At 40.4% G+C, this 12,407-nt stretch overlaps 1 pseudogene; it reads left to right on the top strand.

Moving 5' to 3' along the window:
- The first annotated feature begins 9,761 nt into the window (after window positions 1-9,761).
- Window positions 9,762-10,413, top strand: LOC148211471 (uncharacterized; annotated as a pseudogene).
- Window positions 10,414-12,407: the final 1,994 nt, after the last annotated feature.

Consider the following 12,407-nt stretch of genomic DNA (forward strand, 5'->3'; position numbering starts at 1 on the left):
AATTCAAAAATGAGATATTGTATTAGTAATCAAAGTTTGGGTCGAGGCGTATAGACTTCGAGACCCAGTAAAAAAATGAGAGAAAGGAAAATATGACAAGAAAGCTAGAAGAGTTAGAGAGCCTCAGCTGCTTCCGAGCTGCGACCCAAGCTCGCCTTGAGACCCAAGGATGTTGACCTCCTGAGAGTCTATCATCCCAACCTCTTGGGAGGAGTTCACGCCAGCAGCTAGAAGAGGAGCCCCATCAACCTCTTGGGAAGAAGGGTTTGCACCCTCCCCTTGTCAAGCTCGACGTTAGACTCGAGTTCCTTTAGGCATTGTTCCACGAAGTCTCAAGGGCCAGGAGTCCCATTTGGACCCGAAGCCCACTTCTGGGCATACCTAAGTTTGATGGGCTTGAGGTCGAGCTCGGGAGCTACTTCCTTGACTTCCTTCATCAGGAACCTGAAGCCGGCGTAGCTGAAGTCCTTGGCAAACCCATTGAAGTCAGGGTGCTGACGAAAGGCCTCTTCCAAAAGAACACCGTTGCTAAGCTTGGACTCCACCAGCTCGAGCTTGACTTTCAGTTCAGCCACCTCAGAGTCGCGCATAGATAGTTTGCCCTCCAGGTCTTCTCGAAGGTGCTCAAGCTCGTCGTTTTGCTTCATCAACGTGAACTTCTCCTTCTCAAGGCATTTGGCCACAACGTGCGTGCGCACCTCTCAGATTCTCCATATGTCGGGCAGCCTCTGTCTTAGCGCTCTTGAGCTCGGCCTTGTCGGCTTCGAAAGTGGACTTCCACGCCTAAGCCTCATCTCGAGCCTCCTTAAGCTCCCCTTCTAAGGAAGCGGCAGCCTCCAGGGCGACTGAGGAGGCCTTCCGTTCTTCATAGTGAGAAGGTCACGCCCCTCCAATTCAGCCTTCATTATAAAGGTAGCCTGGCAGATGGTAGCATGGGTCCGAAAAAAGAAAAGTAAAACAAACAAAGTGTTAGCCCCAGAAAAATCGCGAAAACGAATAACATCAAATCTTACCTCGGTTGAGTAGTCCAACATTCGTTCGATGGCTGACCCCGTAGCACTAACAAACTTGGAAGCCCTCCTCCAGCAGCGATCGAAGCAGGCACTTGACATCCTCATAGCGCTCTCTCTCACCCCAGCGCTTGAAGGTTCGATCTTGGATCTCATATCGATGTCTGAGGTGCCTCACATTCTCGCCTTAGGATCATCTATCAAATCCCCGAAGGGACTAACTTGCTGCGCAGTATGAACCTCCCTTACCTCGTCCTCGGAGTGGTGCGCATTGCGTTTCTTCTTCTTGGACTTCTTGGGGGAGGCCCTCATCCGAACCTCCTCAAGGAGAGTGAGAAGTTCCAACCGCAGCAGCTCCCTACAGTGAAGCCACTACGCGTTCGACCTCAACCACCTCGGTGGGAGGATCAGCAACAGCAGAGCTTGGCACCTCCTTAATCTTGGGAGCCTGCCCAGCGCGAGGGCATTTGCGCCTGACGTCCTAGGAGAAGTAGTACTCCATGGCTGCAAGACAGCAAATGAGGGTTAAACACGAAAAAAAAGGAATTTAAGTTAAGTACGAAATACCCCAAGGGCAACCAGCCTGATTCCGAGTTCGATCTCCAAGCTTCGAGTGAGGCTAAAAAAGGATTGTAATCGAGCAGTCTGGAGGCAAGAAGAAGCTTATCTGTTATAAGCATGCTGATCTGCTTGCCACTCTTGAACCTGCCTTTGAAGAACTTCAAAGCATTAAAAGTCGGCTCAGAAAGTTGAGGGATCAGCTTTATAGCAACTGAAAACATCGAAACCATGGGTTATAGTGTGAAGAGAAAATGACTAAAAGCAAGTAAAGACTTCACTCCTTACCTAAATTCCCAAAACTATAGGAGACGTTGTGGAAGGGCAGATCGGACTCGTTCTTGGCTAACCGTGCTCTGGAGGCGAATAACCATTTTCCAACCCACTTCTTTATGAAGGTTGGACCTTTCAGAATGCCTCTTGCACCCTTCCTAGCACACAGGTAGTACCTCCCCGGCTTCCTAGGGATTCGCTTGACCTTAAAGCAGGCTAAAAACTTGTCGACTCTGAGACGATCTAGATCGTCTACCTTCTTACACTTTAGCCAAAATAAGAGGCTAGGCTAAAGATGACTCCCCATCCATTGGGGGCCACTTGAGTAGGAGCTAGCCCAGTTCAAATTAAGAACTCATGCACTAAAGGATGAACGGGTAGGCGGAAACCGTACTCGAACATCTTCAAATAAAGGGTCTCACACCCCTCCGGAGGATTATCAGCTCGCTCAACTTCCTTAGGAAGCCTAAGGATGATGTCATCTGGAATACTATATCTCCTACGAAGGGGACCGAGGTAGTTCTCAGGCATTTGGGAAGGGTACTCTAAACCTTGGCCCGAGGTCAAGGTATTGCTATCATCCCCGTCATCCTCGGAGAACCTAAAGTTATCTATTTCTTCCTCCAGTTCGGAGTCCAACCTACTCGGAAACTCCTCTACGACATAGGCCTTCTTGGGTGAAGAATCCCGACTCCGAGTTGCACTACTAGAAGAATTATTACTAGACAAACTTGAGGAATTGGGAGACGTCGACATTACTTGACAGATTGTAAATACGAAACAAAGGCAAAGGAACGAGACTGACCTAGAGAAAAATTCCGAGCTGCTTAGGTCGGACTCCAAGATTTCAGAAAGCTTAAAAAACGGAAACAAAGGCTTGGGGTATTTATAGTATCCCGAGATTTAATTCTTACCGCACACGTGTCCAAAAAAGAACGACCCAGATTGGAGGAAGTCCGAACGTTAAAGGTACTCGAGTGGGCGTCGAACACCGGTTCCGTTTTCGAGGTTTTTCAACGGTAATAATTACTATGACGACATCTGAAGTTACCACGTGGATTAACTTCGCAAGAAGAATAACTTCTCTACTAGATCGAGATCGAACCTGGCAAAGAAGAGGCCAATGTTTGGGGGAAAAACCCTATTGTGACGTGGAGGACTGTGATTCGCCATAAGAAAAAGACCCAAAAGAATAACTTGTGGAGGTTCATCTCGGAGGCTTCTGAGGTGGGAGACTTCCCCATTTTACATAAATAATTAACTTGCCATTTCAGGAAAATGTTCGAGTTCGATCTACTGGAGCCCGACACGTCCGACCTCAAATCCGACCAAGGTAACCGCCTGTCGTGACCCCTGTCGGAACCTAAACCAATAAATAGAGGGTCTCCTTTCACCATCAGGTATGGAATTTCTCCTCGAACATAATATTGAGTTCGAGCTGCTTACTGATTCGAGCGTCGAAGATTTTGCCCTCTTGTGCAGGTCTTCCCTTAGCTTTCAGGTCGGAGCATGGACCAGGTTAGAACTAATTTGAGGTTGTGCAATTTCTTGTATAAACATTTAGCGCCGTCTGTGGGAAAGGACATTTTAAGTCATTCCTACGAAACAAAGCTAAGGCACACAAGAAACCATCCAATATCCGCGTCACAACGGAGATCTCCGAGATGTTCTCAAGGACAGAGCAAGATGATCGACGTGTAAACGATGATAGCTCAACCTCGTCTAGAGGAAGAGCTTCATCTTAACTCATCCCCGCCAAGAGGAAGAGCTCTATCTCATCTCATCCCCGGTTAGAGGAAGAGCTACTATCAGATAACTCAACCTCGCCAAGAGGAAGAGTTTCATCTCAATTCATCCCAACTTTGGGGAAGAGCTTCATCTTAGTTCAACCTCGCCTAGAGGAAAAGCTTTATCACAGCTCATCCCAACTAGAGGAAGAGCTATCAAGATAGCTCATCCCCGCATAGAGGAAGAGTTTCATATCAAATAACTCAACATCGCAAAGAGGAACAGTTTCATCTCAATTCATCCCCGCCTTGGGGAAGAGCTTCATCTCAGCTCATCCTCGACAAGAGGAAAAGCTTCATCTTAGCTCAACCTAGCCTAGAGAAAAAGCTCCATCACAGCTCATCCCCACTAAAAGAAGAGCTTGATATAGCTCATCCCCGCTTAGAGGAAGAGCTTCATATCAGATAACTCAACTTCACCAAGAGGAAGAGTTTCATCTCAGCTCATCCCCGCCTTGGGGAAGAGTTTCGTCTCCCCGACAAGAGGAAGAACTGCATCTTAGCTCAACCTCGCCTAGAGGAAGAGCTCCATCTCAGCTCATCCCCACCAAGAGGAAGAGCTCCATCTTAGCTCATCCCCGGTTAGAGAAAGAGCTGCCATTAGTTAACTAAACCTCGCCAAGAGGAAGAGCTCCATCCTATTTCATCCCCACTAGACGAAGAGCTATCAAGATAGCTCATCCCCGATTAGAGGAAGAGCTGCTACAAGATAACTCAGCCTCGCCAAGAGGAAGAGTTTCATCTCAGCTCATCCCCGCCATGGGGAAGAGCTTCATCTCAGCTCATCCTCGACCAGAGGAAGAGCTTCATCTTAGTTCAACCTCGCCTAAAGGAAAAGCTCCATCACAGCTCATCCCCACTAGAGGAAGAGCTTCATATCAGATAACTCAATCTCGCCAAGAGGAAGAGTTTCATTCAGCTCATCCTCGCCTTGGGGAAAAGTTTCATCTCAGCTCATCCCCGACGAGAGGAAGAGCTTCATCTTAGCTCAACCTCGCCTAGAGGAAGAGCTCCATCTCAACTCATTACCGCCAAGAGGAAAAGCTCCATTTAGCTCATCCCCAGTTAGAGAAAGAGCTGCCATTAGTTAACTCAACCTCGCCAAGAGGAAGAGCTCCATCCCAGCCCATCCCCACTAGAGGAAGAGCTGCTATCAGAGAACTCAGCCTAGCCAAGAGGAAGAGTTTCATCTCAGCTCATCCCTTTTTTGGGGAAGAACTTCATCTCAGCTCATCCTCGACCAGAGGAAGAGCTTCATCTTAGCTCAACCTCGCTTAAAAGAAAAGCTTCATCATAGTTCATCCCCACTAGAGGAAGAGCTTCATATCAAATAACTCAACCTCGCCAAGAGGAAGAGTTTCATCTCAGCTCATCCCCGCCTTGGGGAAAAGTTTCATCTCAGCTCATCCTCGACGAGAGGAATAGCTCCATCTTAGCTCAACCTCGCCTAGAGGAAGAGCTCCATCTCAGTTCATCCCCACTAGAGAAAGAGCTATCAAGATAGCTCATCCCCGTCTAGAGAAAGAGTTTCATATCAGATAACTCAACCTCGCCAAGAGGAAAAGTTTCATCAGCTCATCCCCGCCCTAGGGAAGAACTTCATCTCAGTTCATCCCCGACGAGAGGAAGAGCTTCATCTTACTCAATCTCGCCGAGAGGAAGAGCTTCATCTCAGCTCATCTCCGCCTAGAGGAAAAGCTTCATCTCAACTCATCTCCGACAAGAGAAAGAGTTGTCATCATCAAAACTTAACCTCGCTTAGAGGAAGAGCTGCATCTTAGCTCAACCTCGCTAAGAGGAAGAACTCCATCTCAGCTCATCCACATCTAGAGGAAGACTTTCATCTCAGCTCATCCCCATCAAGAGAAAGAGCTGTCATCATCAAAACTCAACCTTGCCTAGAGGAAGAGCTTAATCTTAGCTCAAACTCGCCAAAAGGAAGAGCTTCATCTCAGCTCATCGCCACCTTGAGGAAGAACTTCATCTCAGCTCACCCCCGACAAGAGAAAGAGCTGCTATCATCTTAGCTCAACCTCGCCAAGAGGAAGAGCTCCATCTCAGCTCATTCTCGCCTAGAGGAAAAGCTGCCATTAGATAACTCAACCTCGCCAAGAGGAAGAGTTTCATCTCATCTCATCCCCACCTAGAGGAAGAGCTTCGTCTCAGCTGATCCTCGGCTAAAGGAAGAACTGCCATCAGATAACTCAACCTCACATAGGGGAAGAGTTTCCATATCAACTCATCTCCGGTTAGAGTAAGAGTTGACATCAGAGCTCATCTTAACTTAGCGAAAGAGCTTCCGTCTCAACTTATCCCTACGTAGAGGAAGAACATCATCTTAACTCAACCTCGCCTAGAAGAAGAGCTTCATCTCAACTCATCCTCGGCTAGAGGAAGAATTTCATCTCAGCTCATCCTCGACAAGAGGAAGAGCTGCCATCACATAGCTCATCCTCATCCAAAGGAAGAACCTTCCATCGTTTGATCATATTTGATCCAGTATGACATACCCAACTTAGGTGCTGCCAACCTACATTCCAATGGGGGCCAAGTACTCCCACATGACATAAGTGCCAAGGTACAATTCAAAACCAAATTCAAAACCTCTAAACTTACGAGTTTGAGGTGCGATGTAGTTTGATAAAAGAAAATTCAAACCTCAAAACTTACGAGTTTGAGGTGCGATGTAGTTTGATAAAAGAAAATTCAAACCTCTAAACTTACGAGTTCGATGTGCGATGTAATTTGATAAAAGGAAAAATCCAAACCTCTAAACTTACGAGTTTGAGGTGCGATGTACGAAAAATTACAACAAGTTCGAAATGGCAAAAATGAGATTGAATTTACCCAATACAAAGTATGCAGGTCCTACTCCAACCCTAAGTGCCCAGCTTAGGCCGAGCTTCTCAACTCTTACTCCAACTCCTAAGTGCCAAGCTTAGGCCGAGCTTCTCAGCTCCTACTCCAACTCCTAAGCGCCCAGGCCAAGTTTCTGAGCTCTTACTTCAAACTCCTAAGCGCCCAGTTTAGGTCAAGTTTCTTCAAACACTAAACTTAATCAACATGGCAAGTCTAAGTTGAGTTTCTCAAAGTTGGCTCAAGTCATGACCATAACACTATGTTCGATGTCCAACCTACTATATATTGTTCGACGTCCGAAATGTGATCTACTTCAATCTCGAAAGGTGGAAGTCACCACTTAGGCAGATTTTCAAACCCAGGAAAAACTTCTCTGCCAGGTCGAACTCGGACCAGCTAGAGAGAGGGCCAATGTTTGGGGGTTGAAAATCGTACTGCCACGTGGAGGAAAGAGAAATGTCTAACTTTGGAGATCTTCCCTTTGGTGGCCGACCTGAAGATCTTCCATTTGGTGGCCGATCTGAAGTGGCCGACCTGGAGAGCTCCACTAAGGGCTAACCTGAAGAGCTCCTTGAGGGCCGACCTGAAGGTCTTGCTTGGAGAGCTCCCTGAGGATCGACCTAAAGGCCTTGCCTGATGGCCGACCTGAAGGCCTTGCCTGATGGCCGACTTGAAAGCCTTCCCTGAAGGCCGATCTGAAGGTCTTCCTTAAAGATCATTAAAAGGAGGAACAACCTTCCATACTTAGCCAAATTCTAAATGACAAGAGTATGAACTGGAATAGCTACTCCTGACAGGCCGACCTCAGTCCCGATATGCTCAACCGCTGGTCGGATTCCTTATCAGGTACCTCAACCTATAAATAGGGCATTTCACTCTTTAGTCAGGGATCGTATTCTAGCTCGACCTCCATACTATGGTCGGACTAAACTGACTTGAGCGTCAGAGTGTTTGTTCCTTTGTGCAGGTCTTTCCTCGCCAAATGACCTTTCAGCTCATTCCTAACACCAGCTCATCCCAGTTAGCCGACCTTGACCCTTTGAGCTGGTCATCCCTTTCCAAGGATACCCAAGCTCTTTCCGCGGTTATACCTCGAGCAGGTCAAGCTCTCCCGACAATCATACCTGGAACAGGTCCAGCTTTTTCGTGTGGCCGACCTTGACCAGGTCATACTCCGTCACATTTTTTGCATAAACATTATTCCCAAGTGAACTAAAATAATGATGTTCATGCCCGTTTGTTATAAAAAAGGTATATCCTTATGGTGTAGTCGATTTGAAAGATTCTAAAGATAATATATTTTAGGTAAACAAGCAATGACTACAATATTTTGGGAAACTTTGACATAGGTAAAACTTCTATTACACCACAAAATTTCATAGAAAAAGAATGCGTAGAATGTCCCTCAACCTGAGTAGTAGTTTTTAGAGCGATTAATGTGTTGTAAACTAATTCTATTTATTTTGTGTTCAATTTTGTAGGGACAGATTCCCAACTTTATTCCATATTTAAATCTTGTTTTATTTTGTTCAAATTTTGTTGCAGGAGCGAGAACAAGGGAAATTCAAGCATAGCGTCGGGTGCTGCTAGGTAACAACATGGATTTTTAAATTAGGGCACAAAGCATTGTGACCTATAAATATCGTCCCTCTTTTCGTTTCATTATACTTTTGTTAAGTCCTAAGATCTTCCCCTTTTTGTTAACCAACGCTAAAAGCTAGTGTTTTGTGAACTGTTGTAAACTATGTGTTCACCGTTATTGCTTCGACAAAGTTTTGTTTTCACCAAAAAGTTATAGTTTTGCTCAGTTTTACCTCAAAAAGTACTCGAACTTAGAATTATGCACAAAGTAAAATATTCTAAGTAAATATGAACAATATGAGCTTTAATATGTGCACGTTATAAACAAAATGAACCAAGTATCCCTCAAATACACAACTAATACCTACTTTTAACCCTTGAAATCAACGATTATTGCCTATCATCAGATGTTGAAATTCCCCAGCATGCAAGGTACGTACGAGGGTTGTCAAAGGTGAATAGCAATCCTTCCGAGAGTGTTACACCTTGGCCTTGGAAGAGTCCGCGTGACGCTCGCATCCTGTCCATGTAAGAGGTCCCAGTTAGATTGTTTCTCTGATGATGCTATGTTTACTTTGAGTTTGTCTCCTCCACTTGTCTTTTAAATTCATTAGATCGTATAAGCCACACCCTTATATAATGGCATTTTCAATGAAAATCTTGTCATTTTAATCTCTCTTTGTGTGAACATTCCAATCGAGTACAAACGACAATGCCCCACTCGAGCGAGGGATAGGTAGTACGAGAGAGAAAACTATGAGAAAAAGAGGTAACGACGTAAGTTAAAAGGCAATTGTAAACCCTAAGTTGGACTAGAGGGGATGAGCACTAGGCAGATAGTGATGAGCTCTCGATAGATGGAGACTACCTCGACATAAAGCCACGAGGACTACGTAGGGGCCAAAGATCAAAGAATAGGATATGGAGAAGTCTACTCTAGCCAAACTGGCCAACAACTAGAGGGATGTTGGCCCTTGATAGATGGAGATCGCTTCGTCATAGAGCTCGGGACCACTCTTATCTCACTTTTAGTTAGTGTATTTGTAATTAACTAGAAATAAGAGAGATGTATTATAGTAATTGTTATATATCTTATTCATATTTCGATTCGATTCCAAACAATTATGTTAAACAATATGGATGGATATCTGATTCTAAATCTAGAAACTTTCTAGTAAACAACCTCGTTTGACTTGGATTCGACCTTTTTGCCAATTTCAATTTCAACCGAGCGACCCTTTGCTTTTTCCTCTCCTATCTTCACGTTTTGGTAAACATAGTAAATCAACCAACATAATAAATTACCAAAGCAACTACATTAAATTTAAGGTCCCAAATTTACAATAAATATATTAAATTGGAGGTCAAATTTACAAGTACCAAAGCCATCGAGATTGTTTATTTTTTTAATTTTAATTTTCTATTTTAATTTCTTTGTTTCTTACTTTTAAATATCACTCAATTTCAATAGATTATTAATTTTAGAATACCTCTCTAAGCCCTTTATTTATTTATTTATATATATATATACATACATACATACATATACATATACTCGACTTACTATTGGAGAAAAGAAGAAAATATATATAGTGATAAATATGTCGGTTGTCATCCTTCGAAAAATGTTTGGACTCTGTATTTCATCGGTGCCCATCCACATTTACATTATTTAAGACAATTCTTTAGCATTATGTACCAAGTGTGTCACTTGCAATCTTTGGTTCATGATAATGATGTTAATGTCAATCAAGTAAGGACGGATAAAAAAACCATTTATAAGTTATGTACTCTCCTTAGTATCGAAAGACAATTAAGAATGTCAAAGAATGTGACTAGAAAAGAAATGATTGTAATATTTTTACATATTTTAGCACACCGCATAAAAAATAGAGTTAGGAGTTTCACATTTAAGAGATCTGAACGAACTATTTGTAAATACTTCCATGAATGTCTAAAAGCTATGAGTCGATACCAAAAGTATTTTTGGAAAACAACTAAGCCAATTTTGGAGAATTCAATGGATTCCAAATGGAAATAGTTCAAGGTATTCAAAATAGAATTACATTATTTTTCAGAAATATTTTTGGACAATACTAATCGAAATCATAATATTTTTGTTTAGGATTATTTGGGTGCTTTAGATGGAACTTGAGAAACCAAAGTATAGAACAAGGAATAATGAAATTGTTATCGATGTTTTAGGAGTTTACTCCCCTAACATGCAATTTATCTACGTTTTACATGGATAAGAAGGTTCGGTACATGCTGGTTGGGTACTTAGAGATATAATAACTACCAGAAATGGATTGAAAGTCCCTCTTAGTAACCTTTTCACCCGATAGATGTGTAATTTATATTTTTACATACAAGTAATACAATATTTAATTTAATTTATTATTATTATTTTGATTTAGTTATTATTATTAGTTCAATACTGGTTACACCAACAACAAAGGTTTTTTAACACTTTTAAGAGCCGACGATATCATTTAAATTTTGGAGGGATGGTCAATAACCAAGAACCAAGAACACCGGAAAAATTCTTTAATATTAAACATTCGGTTGCTAGGAATGTAATCGAACAATGTTTTGACTTACTAAACATGTGTTGGACAATCTTTAGGAGTTCTTATTTCTACAACATTAGTCACATAACGAATAATTATTTCAATGTGTTGCATGCTTCATAATTTTATTAAACGAGAGAAAACAATTGATCATTTGAAGAACTTGATAACGAAGAATTAGAAATTGAAGCGGTAGATGACATGACTAACTACACTTTTACGATTGAGACTTCAAACATATGAAGATAGACTTTGACAACTCAAATGTTCAATATTTTGATAATAAACTTTAGAATGATTTCATAATGTCCGTTATTTGGTTATTTAAAATGATTATTTAATATTTTTTTAGTTCGTTATTTGGAATTGTTTGTTAATTTTTGTTATTTGTTATTATTTATGAGCATTTATTACTTAAAATTATTTATGATCACTTGTTATTTAGGTTTTGATAACCATTTCATTTTTTGTTTTTTGTTTTTAGTTTTTCAAAAACAAGGTTATTTGATAACCAATTCAATCTTCTCCTTTTTGTTTTCAAAAACCATTTTAAATTCTATCTAAATTTCAAAAACAAAAAGAGTAGTTTTTAAAAACAGTTTTTTGTTTTTCAAAATCTCATTTCTTCTTCTAATACTTAACTTTTTTTTCCTTTCTCATATTTATCTCTAAAAAAATTATTTTTCACTCAAATTTTTTTATTTCTAAATTTCTCTCTAAAATTTTTATATTTTGAATATTTATTGTTATTTATCTGTTTCCAATATTTTCTGTATTTTTGTTTTTTTTCCTGACAGACCAGTTTTATTTATCTCTCTAAAAATTTAATATTTTTCCTAACTTTTTTTTCTCGAAAATTTCATATTTTATAACTTTTCTGTCTCTTCGTAATCTATTTTTTTTTCTAAAAATTATATTTTATTTTTTCGTTCAATTTTCATTCACGGTAACTTTTATTTATTTTTATATTTATTTATTTTATATAAAAATTATATTTTGAATCTTGTTTCTATCTCTAAGTTTGTTTCCACTATAATTTTTCTCTTTCTTTATATTTTTTTTCTTTAACATATCTTTTCCTCTCGACTTTATTTTTTTCTCCAAAATTTTTCTCTTTTTGTTTTAACTTTTCTTTCACTATTTTTTTTCTAAATATTTTTATTTATCTCTCTAAAATTTATCTTCCAAAAGTTTATTTACATCTTTATTTTCATGTCTCTACATCAGGTGAACACAAAAATTTCCGCAAGGTCGGATCCCAAAAATAGAAAATGTATGTCCCGACCTCGTCCCTAATTCCATTTTTTAAATAATTAATATATATTTATTACACTTTTTTATATTTAAATTCTAAAAATAATTAAAAACAATTATAAAACCAATAATTTTTCTCGAGAACATCTCTCGGACCCAAGAACGAGGTGGAGACCGAGACTAAAATTTTTCACGAGCTCGAGATTGGGGAAGAGCATCTTCACTCGCACCCACATTATTTCTACTCTACACAAAATTTTCTCTTTAATATGTATTTTCAATTTTCTAACTTTTTAAAAACAAAAAAACTAAAAATGGTTACCAAACATGTTTTGGTATTTTGTTTTTTAAAAACACAAAACAAAATATGGTTATAAAAAAATATATGGTTTTTTTTTTTAAAACAAAACCAAAAACTAAAATGTGTTTCTTGGTATTTGGTGTTTCTAGCAATATACATGTTATTTCATTCTATGCTCTTTTTTATTTCTTTTTTTTGGATAATATAGGGGTCG

This window comes from Momordica charantia (assembly GCF_013281855.1).
Source record: "Momordica charantia cultivar OHB3-1 chromosome 5 unlocalized genomic scaffold, Mcharantia_2.0 BLBB01000005.1, whole genome shotgun sequence".
In the NCBI taxonomy this organism is placed as follows: domain Eukaryota; kingdom Viridiplantae; phylum Streptophyta; class Magnoliopsida; order Cucurbitales; family Cucurbitaceae; genus Momordica; species Momordica charantia.